Below are 10,279 nucleotides of genomic sequence, written 5' to 3' on the forward strand. Positions count from 1 at the left end.
CTGGACCACTGAGCCATATCCCCAGCCCTATTTTGTATTTTATATTTATAGCAGGGACTGGCTGAGTTGCTTAGCCCCTCACCATTGCTGAGGCTGGCTTTGAACTCACAATCTTCACAAAATATACTATCCTATTTAATTCTCACAGCAAGCCTAGGGATCCACATTTTGTGAATAAATGATTCAAAATCCCCACAGATGATATGTGTAATGCCAAAATTCTGATACAGGTATAACTTCAAACACGGTGATGCCAGATAAAGGGGGAAAGTGTGTTCTGTGCTGAAGAGTTTCTAAATAGACAGTTTCCTAATGATTTTTTTGTGCAGTGGGTATCATTTGATTTGTCCTCTGTAAGACTTGGAAATGAAAAACTATCCTGTGATAAGTTTCACCCGTTCTCTTCCAATTAAAATCTGGCTTTAATCAAGGTAAACACAGTTAAGCATATTGTTTGTTTGTTTTCCTTTTTTATCTTTTAGGCTGATCAGTGAATGGGAAAACTCTGATTCTTGATTCCCCCCCCCCCCTTCTTCATCATCAATTCTTTCTTTCTTTATTTTTTGTTTATTTTTGTAGTTGTAGATGGACAGAAATCCTTTGTTTCTTTTTATGCGGTGCTAAGGATTGAACCCAGTGCCTCACACAGGCTAGGTAAGTGCTTTGCCACTGAGCTACAACCCCACCCCTCCTCCTCAGTTACTTTCATTACAAATTTGTATTTATGGAAAAAAATAATAGTGCTTGATACAGCCAAACAAACAAACATAGAAACAGAGTTTGAGGGAAATGATTCAAAATAAGAAGTCTGTGCCTTTGAAGTTAGGTAGAGAGAGTTAGCATAAAGCTAAGAATAAGAGTTTGAAATTAGGTAGGTTTAAGTGTAATCCCAGTTCCACCATGATAGATCTGGTTGTGGTTACTTAGGCTCTCGAAGTTAAAAATCTGTAAAATTGAATCCGTCACTAACACTTGAGGTGATTTTGAGGATTTAGTAAGCTTATGTGCCTAAGATACCCAACAGTGCTTTGGCATCTAGTTGGCACTTAAAGAGTAGATAACAAACTTTTTCAAAAAGGTCTGCTTGCTTTAGATGTTATAGTTAATTCCTTTTTCCTGACAAGTACAAAAATGTTGATTTAAGAAACATTCCTCATTTTACAAGGGAAAAAAAATCCTGAAATACCAGTGGTAAGTAAATTATTTCAAAATTGCATAACTCTTACCCAGTGGATGCCAGTGTAGGAATGCAACTAAATTAAATGCTAGGTTTTAATTTCTAAAAATCCATTTGTGGGACCCTTTTAAATCAGAAACATTAAACACTGTAACATTTCCCCATAAAAAATGTGAAATCAATAATATGTAAAAGATATAATAAAGCACACTCAAGACTGCTGTCTTTTTTTTTTTACAAGGTATAATATTTTATTAATAAAGATTCGAGATAATGGTTTGAAAGTGGTACTTACATATTTGATAAATGTCACATCAGTACACATAAAAACCCTTGGTAGTATCTAGACATTGTCTCTTTCCATACAAGTCTTAAGTCCCATTTCTGTTGTTATTGTCAAATGCACCATTCCTGGCTAATTTTACATCTCTCATATAAGAAAAAATAATGATGCTCTTATTGTTCACAGGGCCATGGTTCCTTAGAACCTGTTCTTTTAGAAACAATATTGATTTTTCTGCTTCTCTACTTTCTTAATACTTTTAATTTAATGCTAATTATGTCATTAATATATTTCATCAGCCATCTTCTGTATCCTGACTTCTAAAGACTTTCTCAGTGGTTATTACTGTATTTCATTGAGTTGACCACAAATGCAAGTCTTACCCAGAGGATATAGTCAAATGTGAATGATGATTGGTTTTCTGGATTGTTAAATTTAGCCTATGATATTTTACAAAATAAATGTAGAAGAGCATGCCTAGCAATCATGACTTTTCTTGAATTTGTTAGGCCATTCCTAGAATGCTGTCTTTCAATGCTGCCTGCACAACTAGTTTATATTGCCATCAGCAGAGAAAATACTTGAGGGGCAGATGACTGCGTGAAAAGAGGAATTCCAATGGCATCCATCCCTTTTCCAGTAAGGCTTAAGATCAGCCAAGGAACATCCTTTTTTTTGATAAATGGAACTAAAAGAATATAAGTGAGCTTCCTCAAACCTGAAAAAAGGGCATTTGTGAGAAGTTTAACACAGGCATCATATTTAATGGTAAGATACTGTCCCCTAAAGATTTAGAAAAAAACAAGGACATCCACTCTCACCACTTTTAGCCAGGGTTGGCAAGAAAAAAACTTAAGAGGTATCTAGATTAGAAAGGAAGAAGTAAAATTGTGGATGACAGGACTTCCTTGCATATAGAAAATTCTAAAGAATCCACTAAAAAAAATTGGAAATACTAAGTCAGTTCACCAAGGTTGAAAGATATAAGATCAATATACAAAAATTAATTTTATTTCTATTTATCTAAAATGAACAATCCAAAAGTGAATTTTTTTAAAAAATCAATTTTTACTAGCATCAAAAAGAATAAAATATTTAGAAATAAATTTTGCCAAATAAGCACAAAACTTATCCTCTAAAATCTACAAACCATCATTCAAAGAAATTAAAGAATATCTAAGTAAAATTTTTTTAGTACTAGGGATTGAACACAGAGGTTTTACATGACTGGAGTCTCTTTCAAAACTGCTTTCAGACTCTGATTCTTGCAATCAAGTTAGAAAAATTTTAGCTATGTGGCTCTGAGTATCAGGCATGAGTTTGCTGTCTTTAGAAAGGTTTACCAGGTTGTTCTTGGCTAGTGTCTGGGAACCTGAGATCTAAATATTTCTATACCTGATATAAAACTCCATCTAAATGATACAAGCTGCTCAATGTGCCTAGACTGCACAAAGTGTGATTCTTGATAAACACCTTCTAAGACTCATGCATTTGGGTCAATTAAGCAAAGGGTGCTAAAGTAAGCATCCTAATAAAAATCTTCAGCACTGAGTCTCTAATGAGTTTTCCTAGTAGACAACACATGTGACAATTTGATGCTAAATAAATTGTGCCTGAGTTTGCTTTGTATCCTGTTGCTGTAATAAATCGTAGCCATAATACAACTATATGCTGAGTCCTGTGAGTTCTCCTGAGGAATAACCAAACCCAGGGATGGTCTTGGGAACCCCCATACATGAACTAGTGTGAAATAATATTTGTTAGAGAAAAGTCTTGGAGATATATAGAAAATTATCTGTCTCTTACACACACATACACACACACCACACACTTGGCTTTATATAAAACCTAAACATGCAGATAATTCATTTTTCACAAAATATTAATTGTGCATTTACCAGTTTCTAGCTGTTAGGAACTGTGACAAGTACAACAAATAAAGCGTCCACAAAAAATTACCTCAAGTTAATAAAAATACTTATAATTATTTGTCAGTAGGAGACAGTATGACTTGCTTCCCTGTTCATGGGTCAGACAATATGTGAGGGCGAAATTATAAAGGAAAAGCGTTCATTTACAGCTGTACTGGTTACTGAAAATTGTATTTGCATTTCAGTTGAGCATGCTGGGAGGATGAATTTGCATTGACAGGAAAGTGAGGTGGGAGGACAGCTTGAGCAAGACACTCATAGAATTGGTTCTGGATCATCCTGATTCCACAGAGTTCATATGGAGCAAAAGCAGAAGATTAGAAAAAGCCTTTGAATGCCATTATAGTTTGTTTTCCACTGCTCATAGGATAAAATTCAAGCTAGGATTCTTGAACTGAGTTGTAGTATGATTAAAATGATATTTGAGCTTCCTGGCAGGATGATGCTTTTGAATTCAAGTGATAATAGATGCGATGAGGAGGAAAATTAGGAGCCTATTAAAATAATGCAGGCAGGAGCTAATGAGATCCTGAACTCAAGTTTCTCATATGAGTGACTGATAAATGAAAATGCTGTGACAGATTCCTTGATGCCAGGAGAGAAATAAGGAAGTCCAGACAATTCTTTGTTTTGTTTAAGTGGAATATTGTATATGGTGGTAGAAGATATCAAGACTTAAGTTGATAACATGATAACATGATACATTTGGAGGTGACAGTGAGTCCGATAAGCAGTTGAAGTCACATTTATTGTGATATATGTATTTCTTAAATTCTAGTCTATGGGAGCCATACAAACTTGCTTATTTCTCATTTAGATCTTCCTTATACTGTTTTGGCCTTTTAGTGATTGTTAGTGAAAATTAATTTTAGAAGGATCCAGTTTCTCCAGGGAATGTTTGCTCAGTGAAGAGGTTAAAAAGAAATAAGACTAAAAGGTATTTATTTGTAATGAATGATGTTGTTATTATGAGTTTGGTACTGAGAATTAAATCCAGGGGTGATTAACCACTGAGCCTCATCCCCAGCCATTTTTATGTTTTATTTTGAGACAGGGTCTTTTTAAGTTGCTTAGAGCCTCACTAAATGCTGAGTCTGACTTTGGACTTGGGATCCTCCTGCCATAACCCCCCACATCCCCAGTCATTGGGATTACAGGGGAGAGCCACATTATCCAACTATAATTGCTATTAAAATGGTCAGGGTAAATGGTTAAATTTTACATAACAATAATTATTATAACATTTGGAAAATACCTTGTACAATTATATTGGTCTATTCAGCTGAAGCCAAGTTCTTGCATAATAAAATATTTTCAAATATCTCTTAGACAAAATATTATATTTTTTGAATGTTTTTAGAGTTCTTCTTTTGTAAACATTTAAATCACTTTTGAAGTTTTATTAAGACTGTCAGGATAAATTTAATTTTGTTCTGTTTAAATAAAGAAAGAATTTTTTTCTACATATTTTAGGCCAATTTTTTCCTATTTCTGCACCTGTGTGAGTGGGTGGGTGCTAATAGGTAAAGTAAATTTTCAGATTTCACCTGAGTTTTTGGCAAAAACTCATGTCAATTCAGGAAATGTCCAGGAAGCTATTGAGCACTGCTTTTTATTAGATCTTTTATTTTGTAAACAAGCTAAAAAGATTTCTCTCTTTTTTTTGTCAAAGACTGTCTTTATTTTTTCAAGATTCTATTTTTTTAACTTGTATAACAAATATTTGTTTATTATTTTAACTAAATTATTTATTCTAATTTGGTATACATGATGGCAGAATGCAGTTTATTTCATATGACACATATAGAGCAATATTTTTCAAGTCATTGATTGTACACAAACTATTTCACACTGTTCATGTCTATGTACATGTACTTAGGTTAATCATGTCTAACTCATTCCACCATCATTCCTACCCACCGTGTCCCCTCCCTGTTTTCAAGGTTTTAATTCACTGCATTGTTTATTTCTTTTTACTAATTTGTCCATACTTCAAAAGTAATATAGACTCATGTGGAAAACTTAAAAAAGCAAAAAGAAAAGAACAAAAATTGCCCATAAATGAACAATCCAGAAATAAACACTATTACTGATATTTTGGTGTATGACTTAGGAAACTCTATCAATCCCCACATATACATACATACATACATAGATGTATATGCCCAACCTCTCCACAATCATCAGATTCTTTTAAAAGAGATCCTAATGTACTTAATACATTTTTTACTTCTATATCATTAAATATTAAATGTTAAAGTGCTTTAAAATTAGCATACTATAGCGATCCATGCATACCAATGTTTATAGCAGTGCAGTGCACAATAGTGGAGTAATGGATCCAGTCTAGGTGCACATCAACAGATGAAAAGATAAAGAAAATGTAATATATATAATGGAATTCTAGTCAGCCATAAAGAGGGATGAAATCATGGCATTTGTGAAGTAAACGAGACTCAGAAAATCAAGGGCAAAGGTTTTCTCTCATATGCTGAAGCTAGAGGAAAATAAGGGGGAAGAGGCAGGGGCCCCATGCAAATAGAAGGGGGACCAAAGTAGTAGAAGAGGAGGATTGAAGGGGAAGGAGGAGGGACTGTAAAGGGGAGGATGCAGAATAAATTGACCAAATTTATGATGTGAACATATATGATTGTACCATGATGAATTCCACCTTCATGTGCACCTATAAAGCACCAATTTACAAAACAATAAATACATAGAAGGAAGATCAGCAGAGCAGAGGAAAGGAATAGAGCCAGGGAAGAGGAGAGGGAAAGAGGAAGTATCTGGGACAGAAATGGAGCAAATCGCATTCTAGTCATGTATGATGGTATCAGAATAAACTCCACTATTATGTATAATTATAATGTGCTAATAAAAACGAAAATGTTTTAAATTGATGCATATCATTCTATTTCATTATTTTCCATGATTTATTGTACCAACCTTTTTGTAGCAGTCAGATACTTGTTGTTTTGAGATGTTGGGTATTGGACCTCTAACTCTGGTCCACGTCCCCAGCCTGTTTTTCCTTTGTAATTAATATTTTTATAAATAAACCACCAAAAGCATCCATATAGCCCAATTTGGTGCATGGATATTTAGGATTAACACTTAGAAATGGAAATATCTAGTAATGCATGCATGCTTTTAAAACCTTTGACATATACTTCCAGTTTACCCTTTTGCACTAAACTGAGTTTTGATGATGGAAAAAACACTAATAAGTATTAAATATCAAAAATAACCAATATTAGAAAATGCTGTTTGACCATATGGCAGATAATTGTTTACACCCTGGTTCCAGCAATCGCCCTTCTGGGTATATAGCCAACGGCTATTAAATCAGTATGCTGAAGAGAAGTCTGCACTCCCACGTTCATTGCAACATTATTCACAATAGCCAAGACACTGAAACATCCTGTCTGTAACAGGTAAATGAATATTTAAAATGTTTTATATCCAATGGAATAAAATTCAATCTTTAAAAAGAAATAAATCCTGTTATTTGTGACAAAGTGGATGAAACTGGAGGACATTATGCTAAATGATATAAGCCAGGCATAGGCAGTGCACATGTGTAACATGAAAAAGGCCAACTCGTGGAAGCAGAAAATAGAATGGTGGTCTCCAGAGCATAGAGGTGGAAGGTATGGGGAAATTCTAATTTCTGTTAGAATGAATAAGTCCCAGAGACATATTGTATATCATAATTATTAGAGTTAATGTACATTTAGAAATTGCTGAGAGTGGATGATAAATGTCCTGACAACAAAAATCAAGTGAATTGATGAAATTATTAATTTAATTGAACCATTTCACAATGTACACATATATCAAAACACCATTGTATACCATGTAATAACACATTATGAAATAAATATATGATTGAGTGCACAACTTTTGTGTGTCAACTATATATTAATATAAATAAAGATATAAGAAGAACTCTTTATATCCTCACTGGAAATGGAATCATCAATTCACATTATTATAATAGCTATGAACTACTAGTAGCTAACACTTATTTGATCACTTTACTAATATATATATATATATATATATATATATATATATATATATATATATATTTAATTAAATTATATGTATATGATCATGTGTATTTATAAAAGTACAAATTGCTCATTCATTAAACACCTTCTGAATACCTAGTAGGCACCAGACATTGGGAAGGATGTTAGGAGTCTATAGTAATGACAACATTAATACCGCAAAGGTAACAGGAGACTTTTCTCTGGAGCCTTCTATGAGGTAGGCATGGAACAGGAATCCTCCACCTGATTTAGTTCCCATTTTATAATTAAAGAACAAAGAATTAGAGAAAATGTCTAATGCAAATGATCTACTCTACTTGCAAAGCGGTTAACTAACTTATGGTCTGTTAGGATCAAAAATGTGTCCAGCTACGTCACACTGACCTCATAGAGAAGACAGATGTACTTTTCCTGAAGACCAAGGGTCATAAAGGACAATAGATGTGCAGACAGTGAGGAGACACCATGGTATATGCTGTCCTCCAGCAGGAACTTCATGGATCTCTAACTGAGAAGGGTCAGACCAATACTACAAGGTCCATGAATTTTCTCGTGCATATTTTCTCTGTCTCCAATGCTTCCTTTTTAAATCCCTTCCTCTGGGACTGTGAGGTTGACTCAGTCAGGTTGCTCTGGCCTGCAGGTCACAGGTGCAGAGGCCTCAGGACTCACTAGGTGCATGTGGCTTGAGGCTGCCCCGGTGCGGGAGTAGGGCAGAAGAGCACATACCTACTCAGCACACCTCCTAGCTGCACTGACACCAAGCAAGACCAGACTCCCTCACAGTGGGATACTAACAGAATGACCAGGGGTCAGAGAGGGAGAGGGCGGAATCTCTTTGTTTGGCCAGCAGCACCCCATTGGAATGGGGCATTTGTTTCTGTTGATCTCATCTTTTCATCTCTTCCAAGGCCTGATCATTTTAGTTGTCTTTAAGTTGTGTTTATGTTAGTCACAAGCAGTGGCTGTTGGTGACCAAAGAACCCAGATAACAGAGGGTATGTCCATGCTGGGGCAACCGAGTACTCCACAGGGGTCACTTCCTATAATCGTCAGCAAAAGCAGATACGGTAGAAAGGAAATGATGGACTCTACATGAGAAAGCACAGAGATGTCAGGTCAACTTCTCCATGCCACACAGCTAGGCAGTGTTGGAGCTGTGACTCAAACTGGGGTCTGTCAGACCTCCAAGTTCACATCCAGAGCCTTCTTGCAGCCACCACCTCAGTGAAATGTGATGTGCACACAGTGCTGTGGGGCCAGGGAGATGGATGTAGTCAACCCAGCTTATGGGTCAAGAGGGACATTGCCACCCAGCTTAATCCATCAGATGCAACCACAGAGAGGGGACAAGTGAGCCAAGCACACTAGATGACCAAGTTAGGAAGGACATCGCAGGCAGAGGGCCTGTCCGTGAGAACTGGTCTCTTGCTGGTCTTCCAGAGTCCAGGAAGACAAATGGCCCAGCATTAGTTGATTCGTGGCTCATCCCCCTGGGAATGAGGTTCTGCATTCACTTGGCTTCTGAAGTCCCACCCTGACTCTTGGGGTTCCAGCAAGCAGTCCCACCTCTCGGTGACCTGTCCTGGTGCCTGCTTCTGCCTGAGCATAGGTGGATCCCAGGCTTGGCGCTGGGGCCAGCTGCTCTGCTCTCTGTGTTCCTCTTACTCTGGTCCACGCCCCAGAGAAACGAGTGGTGTCTCCGATGTGCAGAACTTGATGGCAAGGTGCAAGGCAGATGGGCCCAGCTTCTTGGACAGGTCATGGTCCAGAACTCAGTGGTGTAACTGCAGCCAGCTCTGCTGACCAGTGTCATCTATGAACAAAAAGTACTCTTTTGTTTCAGGTTGAAGTGTGAAGCCACCAGATTCAGCAGCTCTCTTGACAGAAGTTGGGGCTGAACCCGCAGCTCCAGCCTTCTGTCATCCAGGAGGTGCACCTGGCAGTGCCTGTCCTCTGTCATCTGGTACACATCCGCAGCACCCCCCCCGCCCCCCCCCCCCCGCACATGTCCACAGCACCTGGTGGCAAGCCAGCAGCCGCTCTGTAGACCATCTGCAGAGCGTGGACACTGTTAGGTTCCACACGAAGGGGATGCTAGTGAACAGTAGGTCCTCCACGCCGCACTTGAACACCGTGGCCATCCTCTTGGCTTGGGTGCAGGGTCCCCACCGCCATACCAACGGCACCTCTGCGGGCAGCTGTGTCAAGCCTGCCGCCCAGCTGGTCTAAAGCTCGCGCCTCGGCGGTTCCCGGCAGCATGCCTCGGGATTGGGCACCAGCCAGCCAAGGGTCGTAGTTGGCACCAGTGGCCTGAGTGGGCCCCGTCCCCCTGCAGGCTGCGCTAAGCTCCACCAGCTCCTAATATATATATATATATATATATATATATATATATATATATATATATATATATATATATATTTTTTTTTTTTTTTCCTTTTAAATATTATTTTAATTATACAACATTCTATGGCACAATTCTAGGATAAAATTGATCACCACCTGACAATATCTGGCATTTTCCCCATCATTTTCATTTTCATTACTGGCGAATTATAAGTGTAAATCTTCCAAACAATCATTCACACACTCATTGACACTTGTAGGAAATGAAAGAAAATATATACAATAAATCAGTATGACTAAAGTACTGTGCAACATGAAGCAACACTTTGCTACTTGAATATGTGTCTGCTTTTGTGCTTTCTAGTTATAGCAACAAAACAACTGCTTGAATTTTTAAAAAATGCTTTCAACTTGTTTTCAAAGTGCTAAATAATATCTTTTGACAGCTTTTGGAAAAATTCCACTGATTTTCAGTCCTGATTTA

This window comes from Marmota flaviventris, chromosome 10 (assembly GCF_047511675.1).
Source record: "Marmota flaviventris isolate mMarFla1 chromosome 10, mMarFla1.hap1, whole genome shotgun sequence".
NCBI lineage: Eukaryota > Metazoa > Chordata > Mammalia > Rodentia > Sciuridae > Marmota > Marmota flaviventris.